The sequence below is a fragment of the Euleptes europaea genome, chromosome 13 (genome assembly GCF_029931775.1).
Source record: "Euleptes europaea isolate rEulEur1 chromosome 13, rEulEur1.hap1, whole genome shotgun sequence".
In the NCBI taxonomy this organism is placed as follows: Eukaryota; Metazoa; Chordata; class Lepidosauria; order Squamata; family Sphaerodactylidae; genus Euleptes; species Euleptes europaea.
The window spans coordinates 5,578,592-5,591,597 of record NC_079324.1 but is presented as its reverse complement, the minus strand read 5'-3'; positions in this window follow the sequence as shown (position 1 = coordinate 5,591,597).

The following is a 13,006-nucleotide window of genomic DNA, read 5'->3' as shown; positions in this document are numbered from 1 at the left end:
CTTTTCTCCAGGGGAAGTGATCCGTTGTAATTGCAAAAGATCTCCTTGCCCCACCTGGAAGTTGGCAACCCTATGAAAATGGCAACTTTTCTTTCATGGCTCATGAGGTTGTATATGCAAGGATGGGGTGGGATTGTGGGATGTGTGTGGGAGGTGCCCCTCATGGGTTCTCTGGGCAATGTGAGAAGGGGAGCCCTGTATGGGCCAGGGGCAGAACTTGGTGAACCCTGACAAGAGCAGCCCCTCATGGTCATTGCGACTCCCCCCCTCCAGTTGCTCAGCCTAGGCCACCTCTGTCTCCTGCAGCTCAACAGAAAACGTGGGATGGCTGGAGGGCAAATTAACATGTAACCCTGTTGCTGTGAAGCGGCGCAGTGGGCGCAGGGCTCCATGCATCAGCTGCAATAATGTGCCTGTGCACGAAGGGAGGCTTTGCAGCTGACTTCAAAGGTTATTTTTTAAAGGAAGAGAAGAAGAAGAAAAGATCTAGCAACCAAACCAAAGGACTGGCAAGTGGGCAGGCAGGCAGGCTCTCTCTCCCTCACCTACCTGGCAACTAGTTTTTTTTCTGATCAGCTAGCTACCCCCTTAATTACAAAATTAAAAATCATACTTGAAACGACTATTGGTGAAGGTCAAAGCAGAAAGTGCCAAAGCAGGATTACAGCCAAACATCAAGAAGACAAAAATGTAATGACTACTGAGGAATTGAACAACTTTAAGGTTGATGATGAAGAAATTGAAATTGTTCAGGATTTGCTATTACTTGGCTCCATCGTTAGCTAAAAGGGAGACTGTAACCAAGAAATCAGAAGTGACTGAGACTAGGCATGAAGGAGCTAGAAAAGATTCTTAAGTGTAAGGATGTGTCCTTGGCTACCAAGATCAAGTTAATTCAAGCTATAGTATTCCCCATTACTATGTATGGATATGAAAGTTAAACAATGAAGAAAGCTGACAGGAAGAAAGTTGATTCCTTTGAAATGTGGTTTTATGGATACTGTAGAGCGTGGGCCCTCAGTCTGCAGGGCCAGAACAAGACTGTTAAAGATAGTGGCCTTCTAAATGCAGTTCTTTCAGACGAGATATCAGCAAAATAGGATAAAAAAACCCAGTAATTTTTATTCACTAGCAGGGACAGGGGAAATAAGATTGTTCAGTAAAGAGACTTACAACTATTTACAGGTATAACACACAGCAGTCGCTGGGCTCATTTAGTTATAGAGTTTCAGTTGCCAACTCCTGGGTGCAGAGAACAGTTATCAGCCAAGGTGAACGTTAGCCTTCCCTCGGCCTCACAAATCTCACAGTTAAATGTCAGCTTTTCCCAGAACTGCACATTTTAAGCCACTTTCCCTCAGAAGCCAGGGTCTGAGACAGCTACAGTCTAAAGTATTCACCGTGTTAGCCTAGTTTCTCTCAAAAGCCAGACTCTGAGACCTATATAGTCTCCTGAGTTAGGATCGTTCCAACTTAGCACTTTGGAAATGCAATCCCTATCTAAAAACATTCACTATCTTAGCCTGCTAATAATAACAACAATAACAATAACATTTGTATCTTCCCCCAGTGGACCAGGCTCAGGGTGGCTATCATAATATATAATACAATACAATCACAAATTTATAAAATATAAATAAAACAACATAATTGATTTAAAATTCAATAAATTCAATCCCACCCCGATGGCACCTAGAATCTCCACATTTAAGGAAGGTGTTATCTAAGCTGGTCGTGCCTCCATGCCCTTCACTCATGTTTCTCAATCTGGGGAGGGGGGGAGAGGATGGAGACAGAAACCGTAACAGCAAGGAAGGGAAGGGAAGGGAAAGGAGAGAAGGGAAGAACAATGAGAAAAAAGTTTGAGGGAAAGGACCCAGGAAAGGAAAGGGAGGAAGAAAGTGAGTAAAAGGAAAATAAAGCAAGGGCAGAGAGGCCGGCTCTCTGGGTATTCCTGTCACTGCCCTCAACCATAAGCCTGGCAAAACATCTCTTGTCTTACAGTCCCTGCAGTCCCTTACAGTCCCGGCTCTCTGGGTATTCCTGTCACTGCCCTCAACCATAAGCCTGGCAAAACATCTCTGTCTTACAGTCCCTGCAGAATTGGGTTAAATCTGGCAAGGCCCGGGTCTCATTTGACAGAGAGCTCCACCAGGCTGGGGCCAGGGCCAAAAAACCCAGTTTTTGGACCAGGGATCTCAAATATGTTTGTACTAGCGAGAGTAGTGCTCTCTGAGGGGTAGGTTGGGAGAGGTGGTCCCAGTGATATGGCGGTCCAAGACCGCTTAGGGCTTTAAAGGTTAATACCAGTATCTTATTAATGCCAGGGACTTCAGGTATCTGTATAACGTTTTATTGAACTTCTATAACACAAAGAAAAACCAATAGTTCCTCCCTAGTGCCTGCTTGCTCTCTATTTTCAGAGTCTCCTTCTAATGTCCTGTTTCCTGTTAGTTGCTCCTCCCCTGTTCCAACTCCCCAATCAAGACTACATTTCACTACAACCAGAACCTTGAACCTGATTCAGTACTCCACCTGGAGCCAGTGCAGTGCTAAACAGGGTTCCCATCAGCACCCATCGCTGCCGCATTCTGGACCCGCTGGAGCTTCCAGATCAGACTCAAGGGCAGCCCTGCGTAAGAAAGACATAAAAACAACAATGAAGACATTGGGCAGGAAGGATGTCTTGGATGTCTTATGCTGTGTTACATTGGCTATATCATGTGTTCAGCCTTGAGTCTCAGTGAGAAAGGCAGGATATAAATAAAGTAAATAAAATTATTTAGTCTAATGATATGTCTCAGGTTTTTTTCCATATACAGACATTCTGTATTGAACTAGCTCTTTCTAACCTATCCCATTTTAGTTTCTACAATTACATTTTAAGGATCTCTTATCATTAATTAGATTATTATATAATGTAAGAAGAATAGTTACAGCTTTAACTACAAGAATCCTTTTCCAAAGTCCAAGAAATAATTCATTTTTCACATTTTGTTGTATTTCATATTAAAATGAAAAGGTCCCTTTTAAACATATACCAGCCAAAACATGGAAACTATTGGTAAACTCCCAATCTAGCTACAGTCTGGCAAAGCTTTAAAAATGCTAATGTCAGCTATAAGGGAATGATAATCACTTTCCAGAAATGACCTTGCTTTTATGCAATATGCAAATATGCAATAAAACTGCACGAAGAACAATCAAATAAAAATAATGATGCAATATAAAGAGGTGGGGGAAAGAAAATTGCATAAAATGTTCACAGGCAAATACAATCAGGACCCTATTAATAACAAGTGCCCTTCTGCAGAATTCTGTTTTACCACATCCATATTCCCTTTATAAAAACACCCTCCTGAACATTTGGGTTCTACACATTCTGTGGAACTTCAGAAACGTGGGAGCCTTCCTGACCTCCTTAGGCAATCCGTTCCACCAGGTGGGAGCCACCAGAGAGAATGCTTGGCTGGGGGCAGCTTTTGTTCTTGCCCCTTAGCAGAGTGGCTTCTTCAGAATATTTTGCTCAGATGACCCAAGCTGTCACAGTGGAGTATGTCCATAGAGGCAGTCCTGCAGATAAGTGGGTCCTACATCATGATGGGCTTTGTACATAATAACCAGCACTTTGGGATGAACCCAGAACTAATTGGGAACTAAAGGAACAACTGCAGGTGTAATATGCATACTCTGCCTAACTTCTAATAGTAAATGAGCTGTGCCATTCTGTAACAGCTGGAAATTCGATGTTGTCTTCAAGAGCATAATCATGTAGTGTGTGTTACAGTAGTCTAGCCTTGGGATTACTATGGCATGGATCCCTATTGTAACCAGATCAGCCATGTCAAGGCAGGGGGCAGCACGTGAGGCTGAATTAATTTGCTTCTCCAGCAATAATGCTAGATCCACTGTAGCCCCCAGACTCTTAACTAAGGACCAGCTGACCACTATCAAATGTGGGAAATGTACGCCCACTTACCGTATATACTCGCGTATAAGCCGAGTTTTTCAGCCCAAAAAAAGGGCTGAAAAAAGCCAACTCGGCTTATACGCGGGTCAATACGGTAGGGTAGGGGAGGGGGGAGGAGGGAGGAGGGAGGAGGGAAACTTACCATTGCAGCCATCCTTCGCTGCCGGCCCGCTCGCCTTCCCGCTGCCTGGGAGCGACCAGCGGGGCCTGCCTGAGAGCAGGCAGGCCTCGCGGCCGCCCCCCCCCCCACACCCCCGCCCCCCCGCCGCCGGCCCGCTCGCCTGGGAGCAGCCAGCGGGGCCTGCCTGCTCCCAGGCAGGCCTTGCCGCTGCCCCCCCCCCGCCGCCGGCCCGCTCGCCTGGGAGCGGCCTGGGAGCGGCCAGCGGGGCCTGCCTGGGAGGCTGCCGGGCCCGTGCCGCTTTCCGCCGCCCGGAGCGGCCTGGGGGCGGCCTCCAGCGGCTGCAGGAAAGCCGCCCCCACCGGGCCCGCGCAGCTTTTCGCCGCCAGGAGCCGGTCAGGTAAGCCTGTGGGGGGGGGAGTTATAAGCCGACCCTCGGCTTATACGCGGGTGCCTAATTTTTCCCCATTTTTGGGGAGAAATTAGGCACCTCGGCTTATACGCGGGTCGGCTTATACACGGGTATATACGGTATTGATCCACATGTCCTGGTACACTCCCGTCTTCCAACTGTGTCCCTCAGACATACTTCTCCTTGTGCCCTCTCTTAAGATGCTCCGTAGGGCAACAGCCTGGTCATGGACTTTCTCAGTGGTAGTGTCAGGAGAAAGCCATGAGGATGGTATGAGGTAGTGTGATTGAGCTGCCTCCAGGTGCTGTTGTGCTATTCTGTCCAAGGCCAGTCTGTGCCCCGTGTTTAGTCTTCATAGATTCCCATACTGTGGGAAATGCCAAGTACTCCTTCCTGCCTCTGGGAGGGGGGTTGTCTGGGTTACCAGTTATCTCCTTTTGTTCTTCCATATATGCCTGTGCCTTACCTTTGCCCCTTACTAGTGTCGTTCTGAAATATGGCTTCTGAAACCTGTCGATTGTAACCATTAAAACTGCTTTCGTGGACTTGCTGTCTGCTGGAATCTGTTTATGGGTTTGCCGCAGGGCTAGAGCTAACATTAGGACACTAGTCATATCCTTACTTGTTAACCTTGGCTGGAGCCCTGGAAGGTTCGCCTGGACATTCACCTCCTCGGCTCGGGGCGCAGGATGAGCTCCCCGAGGATCCCGACTTTCTGCATGCTGTCTGGGAGGAGGCGCAGCAGACTTATGCGGAGCCCACCCGGCTGGTTGGGCAGGTGATTGATCAGTGGTGTCGCCTGGCAGTGGCGACCCCTTGGAGGACTCAGGACGCTGATCTACGAGCCCACAAAGACCTTTTTGGACTTGATATTTTACTCAAGGAGGTCTGGTTGGTGCAAGAGGACTTTGCTACCCTAACACGGATGTTGGCTGAGCTTGCGCTCTGTGGGCTGCAACAGGTGTTGGCGGCCCTGATTCCGGGGCTTGAGTTCTGTTTCCCAATGGCGGGAGCTCTCATGAGAGAGGTTCCGCAAACTGTTCCGGATCCCACCTTATGCCGCCGGGAAGCACAGAACGCTGCCGCCAGGACAGTCCTGGTTCTTTTGGATCCCACGCCAGCCACGGCAACGGCGGCCGACGTCGAGAAGATACTGACTCCGGAATTCGGTCCTGCCTCTGCGGACCTGGCTCGACAGGTCCAACCGCTGTTGGACCAGCACAAGGAACTTCAAATGCTCCTGGAGCAGGCAGCTGAACCAATTGTGATGGCTGCCGCCGCCGCCAAACTCGAGGCGGACTGCGCACTCGCTGACCAGAGGTGGGCGGAGGAGCAACTGTTGGAGGATGCGGCCGCCACTCGGGCGCGGGTGACGGCAGGAACGGGAGCACGGGCAAAGGTTTACAGGGGATCGGACTGGTCTCTCCCCTCATTGTCTTTGAGCTCCCCGGAACCTGGCCTGCCCTGGGATATAGCACGCAGGCAGCGGCTCACCTTTGCTCCTGACATCCAGGAATATGAGGAGGAGGACTTGTATGCCAAGGAGGGCGACTGGAATACAAACTACCGAGCCAGCCAAGCCCGACGGACTGGGGGGGCTGAGGAGGAGATCCATGCCTTAAGGTTTCAAAACCAAGAGCTCTTGGATCGTATGGCCCATATGAAGGACCAAATGGACATGTTGATGTGTGAATACGGTTGCCTGCAGCGAGCTCAAGTGGCACCTGCGCAGGCACCGATCCCAGGCCAGCAACCCCCCAGCCAGCAACCTCCGGCGCAGTATGTACCATAGCAACCGCTGGGACAAGCGCCGCTGGGGCAGCTGGGACAGCCAGGACAATAACCCCCCGGCCAGCAGCCTCCAGCGCAGCCAGTGCCAGGACAGCCTCCGGCACCTCCACCAGTGGCACCGGTGGTGCAGTGGAAGCAACCCCGATTGCGTGTGACATTTGATGGCTCCGCGGATGCATTGCCCTGTTTTCTTCACCAAGTGGACAGTTACATGAGAGAACAAGGGCATACCTTTCCCACGGAAGACAGTTGAGTAAGGTTAGTTTCCTCACTTCTAGCTGGAAAGGCTGCAGAATGGATGGTCCTCCAGTTTGATACCCGGGCCTGCTCCATACGGTCGCTTAATGAATTCATGCGAGCTTTGAGAAGGCGTTTTGAGGACCCGTTTCAAGGGGAAAAGGCCAAAGCGGCCCTCCTACAACTCCGTCAAGGATCCTCCTCAGTCCGAGAGTTTGCGGATGAGTTCTAAAGACTCGCTAATAAAATAGTGTACTGGACTGAAGCCACCCGGGTGCACTACTTCAGAGCAGCATTGCATCCTGAGATTCTAAACTGGGCATACATGCAACGAGACCCAGTCACCTTGGAAGAGTGGATTTTACTGGCGGAAGAAGTGGAAAGCCGCCGCCAGTTTATTTCTCTTGCCCGATGGCAAGCCAGGGAGGGGGGAAGCCAGAAAAACCCTCCCAAACCTGCTGCTCCTCAGGCCCCGCGGAGGCCGGCTCTACCTCCACCAGACCGAGCATAGTGGTTTCAAAGGGGAGCCTACCTCATTGGCAGTACCATGGGTCACTTGGCTGCCACTTGTTCATCACACCCGGGGCTGCCAAGTCCCACTCCTCAGCCAGGTGGGACTCCCCACGGGAGAGGACGCGCCAGCGGGAGAGGCATCGCAGCCGAGCGGAGCATCCCTCCAAGACGAAAAGCTCCCCCAGCTCTACACTCCGGAGAAATGACGACGGACCTTTCGCCAGCAGACTTGTCGGGGTCCAGGATTACAATTACTACTCCTGGAGAGAGTAGCCCCACATCTTCAGAGGAAAGCGACCACTGGGACTCCCCAGCCCTTAACTTGGAGTCTCCCCTCGACCAGCCAAAAAACGGACTGGGTCTGCGGTAGAGGGAGCGATACCGCAGACCTCCACAGGTGCTCCTGCAAAACCAAAGGCTCCTGTCATGGTGAGTGAAGTAGAAGAGACTGTGTATGTAGATGTGATATTACAACATTATAGAAAAGGTCCTCAACTACAAGTTAAAGCCTTAATAGACTCAGGGTGTGCCTGCTCGTTAATTAACGAAACCACCTTTAAGGCTCTCCAAGTGAAGTCAGTCCCTTTACCGGCACCTGTTCACTTTGCTCAAATGGATGGCAGTGATTTCAGGGGGGGCCCAGTCGACCGTCGCACTCACGGAGTGGCAATGGGAATTGGCCACCATTGGGAACAAATCAACTTCACTATTGTGCCCAATGTTCAATATGCTGTGGTGTTAGGAGCAAATTGGCTCAAAGGGCACAGTCCCACCATAGACTGGGAAGCTGAGACCTTAACGTTCAATAGCCCGCTATGTGAATTGCACCCACACGAAGTGGCTGTTAAAACCGTAGTCAAACCAACTCCTGCCCTGATCTCGGACACCTCCAGTCCGACCCAATTGCCATTTGACTATCAGGACTTTGCAGATGTATTTAATGTGCAGGAGTGTGATGTATTACCTCCCCACCGCCGGATGGACTGTGCTTTTGAAGTAGTGGGGGATGGAAAACTACCAAAGAGTAAGATCTACCCGATGAGTCCTATGGAACGGACGGTGCTCCGTGAATTCTTAGACAAGAACTTGGCTCGCGGTTTCATCCGACTCTCCACCGCGCCCTATTCGGCACCGGCTTTCTTTGTACGTAAGAAAACAGGAGATTTACGTTTGTGTATTGACTTTCAAAAACTCAATGCTGTTATGAAAACGAATGCTTACCCCATCCCCCTCATTTCTGATCTCTTGGGACAATTAAAGGAGGGACACATTTTCACCAAATTGGACTTAGTCGAGGCTTATTACAGAATCCGGGAGGGGGACGAATCTCTGACTGCCTTTTCTAGTTGCTTTGGGATGTTCGAATTTATGGTGATGCCTTTTGGATTAAAAGGGCCCCCGGGGGGTCTTCATGCAACTCATTAATGAGATCCTCCATGATCTACTGTTCAAAGGAGTGGTGGTCTATTTAGATGATATTCTTATTTACTCTAAAACCATGGATGAGCACGTTGCCTTGGTTCGAGAGGTGTCGCAACGTCTCAGAGACAATCAGCTGTATGCTGTCTAAGTGCGAGTTCCATAAGAAGCAATTAACTTTCCTAGGATATATTATCTCACACCAGGGACTGACTATGGATCCTGAAAAGGTACAAGCAGTTCTCAATTGGGAACCACCCTCTACTCATAAACAGGTCCAAAGATTCCTCGGGTTCGCTAATTTTTACAGGGCGTTCCTCCCACATTTTGCTCAGATTGCACTACCCATCACGAACCTCCTTAAGACTAAGGGAAAGGGGACCTTTCGGCCACCTTACTCAACGCCCGGGTGGAGTGGACCCCCCAGTGTCAAGCCACCTTTGATAGTCTTAAGCAGCTTTTTACATCCGAACCTGTTTTGCAGCACCCGGACTGCAATCAACCATTCGTAGTGCATGCAGACCTTTCTGACGTAGCGATGGGGGGTGGACTCCTGCAGTGGGGGGAGGATGGGCACCTACATCCGTGTGCCTATTTTTCCAAAAAATTCACTCAATCTGAACTCAATTGGGCCATTTGGGAAAAGGAAGCCGCTGCGGTGAAGCATGCCCTGACAGTGTGGAGGCAATTTTTAGAAGGTTCCAAGGTGCCCTTTGAAGTGTGGTCCGATCACAAAAACCTAGAGGCCCTAACGGGGGCTCGCAAGTTGTCCACGAAACACGTGCGCTGGGCGGACTTCTTTGCCCAGTTCGGTTCGTCCTAAAATATGTACCAGGGAAGCAAAACCTTCTGGCTTTGTCCAGACTTTCCCAATATCCCACCAAGGTTGATCGGCCCACAGAGTCACTCTTCACCCCTTCCCAACGAGGTCTGTTGCCCACTTTGGCCGTACAAACCCATTCTCAGACCCGATCCCCACCGCCGCCTCTTTTGGTGTGTGTGTGGGGGGAAGCCTCACGCCCGGCTGAGCCAGCAGCTTCACCCGCCTCACTTTCTCCTCACCCTGAACAGCCAACAGCCACAGTCCCCGAGGTTCAGGGACCCAAGCGCCCTGTTCAGTCGCTCCCTGCACCTGTGTCGGCTCCATCCCCAGTCACGCTGCCCGCCGGCGCAACCCCGGAGGGGGTGGAAGGACTAACTAATTTCTTTAAGGAAACCCTTCTTCGCAGTTATCAAGAGGAACTGTCCTCGCAGACCCTTCCGGGCTACTCTCATTACACGTGGGGACTTTTGGTACAAAGATTCTAAATTGTATGTTCCAGAAATGTTGCGGGGGGAGGTTTTGGGTTTGGTTCATGGCGCCAAGACCGTCGGACATTTCGGGTTTCTCAAGACATTGCATTTGCTACGAAGACAATTTTGGCGGGCAGGCATGAGGTCGGATGTGGACTCCTTCATCCGCAGCTGCTCCATTCGTGCAGCAGCCAAACGCTCTCAGGGCAAGCCGCCCAGACTTTTACAACCATTAGAGACTCCTTCAAAACCATAGGAAATAATTGCAATGGACTTTATGATGGACCTACCCCCTAGTGGGGGAAAGACAGTACTTTGGGTGATATCTGATCTGTTTTCGAAACAAGTGCATCTTGTACACTGCGCAGGTATCCCTTCCTCCCCGAAACTGGCCCGCCTCTTTGTGTCACATGTCTTCCGTCTCCATTCCTTTCCTCGCAAGATAGTGACGGAGAGGGGGCCAACTTTCGTGGCTAAATTTTGGAAGGCTTTTCTTAAATTGGTCGGAGTAGAACAAGGACTGTCTAGTGCCTTCCATCCCCAAACAGACAGTCAGACTGAATGGGTAAATGTGGTGTTGGAATGCTATTTACGCTGTTACGTTAATTACCATCAAGATGATTGGGTTGACCTGTTGCCGTTAACTGAATATGCTTATAATAATGTGGTTAGCCAATCCACAGGGTTCAGCCCTTTCCAGGTTGTCCATGGTAAAGAGTTTGGCCCCGCTGGTCATATCGAGGTTTCTGAGGAGGAGGAGGGGGGAGCCGATGTGGCCGGATGGGTACGTTCAATTCAAACAACCTGGCCATTGCTGGTTAAAAATCTGGAATGAGCCAAACGACAGTACAAGGCTCAAGCTGACAAACATCACTCCCCTGGTAAGGAATACAAAGTGGGGATCTCGTCTATCTGTCCACCAAGAACCTATGGTCCACCCGCCCGTGCGATAAACTCAGTGCCAAGTATGTGGGTCCATTCCCCATTTCCCAGATTATTAATCCAGTGGCTGTGGAGCTCTCCTTGCCCAAGTACCTAAAAAGGATTCATCCAGTGTTCCATGTCAGTCTGTTAAAACCGTATGTTCCTTCTCAGAAATGGCATCCTGAACCACAACCCGAAGTGCCTGAAATGGTGGGTGGGGGGAGGAGCATTTTGAAGTGGCTAAAATACTGGATTCTCGCATTCGCTATGGTACCCTTCAGTACCTGGTCCGCTGGAAACATTTTGGTCCTGCCCAGGATGAATGGGTGCGCGCCCATGATGTCTCCGCCCCCCATTTAGTACAAGAATTCCATGCCGCCTACCCTCACAAACCCACGGTGGAGGGTGAAGGGGGGTCTTTAGGGGGGCAGAATGTCAGGAGCAAGCCATGAGGATGGTATGCGGTAGTGTGATTGAGCTGCCTCCAGGTGCTGTTGTGCTATTCTGTCCAAGGCCAGTCTGTGCCCTGTGTTTAGTCTTCATAGATTCCCATACTGTGGGAAATGCCAAGTACTCCTTCCTGCCTCTGGGAGGGGGGTTGCCTGGGTTACCAGTTATCTCCTTTTGTTCTTCCATATATGCCTGTACCTTGCCTTTGCCCCTTACTAGTGTCCTTTTGAATATGGCTTCTGAAACCTGTCGATTCTAACCAATAAAACTGCTTTCGTGGACTTGCCGTCTGCTGGAATCTGTTTATGGGTTTGCCGCAGGGCTAGAGCTTACAGGTAGATCCAATCATCTGGAATGGCCTGCCTGAGCGGGTGAGGAGGGTGCCTTTGTTGGCTCCATTTAGGAAGGCCTGCAAGAGAGTTCTGTTTCAGAGTGCATTTTGAGGAGGATGAAATGCTTCCGCCTATGTGTTTTAAATCTACATGTTCTTATCCAGTGCATTGCTCTTATTTTGTACCCTTATCTTACATAGCAGGACGTAGTACACATATTTTAATAAATACATTAATAAATAAATAAACTTTGTTCAGAGGAGTGGTTGGATAGAGGCAGGAGCCACTCCAAAATCATTTATTTTTCTAAGTGGTAATGATCATTTTTAGAGATAATATATTTTCAGTATGTAATTTAAATATATATGATTTTACATTGGTATTGTAAAAGAGTTAAGAGGAAACCACAGTGGTAGAATTTACCACTTAAGAGACATTCCCTTATTTTTCAACAGTACTAGGAACTTTTTGAGGACTTGCCCTAAAATCACACGACCTGGTTAGTTCTAGAGCAAGTAGGGTTGCCAACTCCCAGGTGGGGAGAGCTCCTGAACTTTCAATTGATTTCCAGACCATAGAGATATGTTCCTTCAGATAAATGGCTGCTTTGGAGGGTGGACTTTACGGCATTACACCCCATATGGTCTGGAGATCAATTGAAATTTCAGGAGCTCTCCAAGCCCCACCTGGGAGTTGGCAACCTTACTTGCTCCCCTCCCCAAACCCTGTCCTCCTCTAGGCTCTACCCCCCAATCTCCAGGAATTTCCCAACCCAGGGTTGGCAACCTTAAGAGCAAGGCTTGGAATCTGCTGCGCGAGACGTTTCTTGTTGCTCTCCATATTAACGTTGTTCTTGACTTCTGACACTATGCAGAATTTCAGGGTTCACAGATAAAGGCTACCACACTAGGGGGGAGGCATGGTTGGGGCCCACTCAGAGAATTCTGTTTTCAGTGTACAGCTCAACTACTAGCTGAGGGGTGCATTGCCCAGGAACTCTTAACACCCTGAAGAGAGATCTACTGAAAAGGTGGTGGTGGGGTTTTTACAAAAGGTGCTGACAAGAAGGATACAAGATGCACGAGTTTTTCTGTGGCTGACTCATGCCAGAGTCTCCTGTTCTGGGCCACAAGGTCAAAGGAAGGGCTGTGCCTTGCTTTCCTCCAAAGTTGCAACAGGGTAGCTCTGAAAAGGGAAGCAAGGGCCTTCTTCGGCTCCAAAGCTGCTTTTAATGTCATTGTCAACATTGGGGACCACAGTGACAGTGGAAGCAACCCCCCCATCTTTTCACTTAATCATTAACCTTACAGAGTTGCCATATTTCAGCTGTGATTTGACAGCACTTTCCACCATCACCTCTTTAAAACATTGGCCTGTGCATTCACAGAATCATAGAGTTGGAAAGGACAACCAGGGTCATCTAGTCCAACCCCCTGCACAATGCAGGAATTTCACAACTACCTCCCCCACACACCCCCAGCAACCCCTACTCCATGCCCAGAAGATGGCCAAGATGCCCTCCCTCTCATGAACTGCCTAAGGTCATA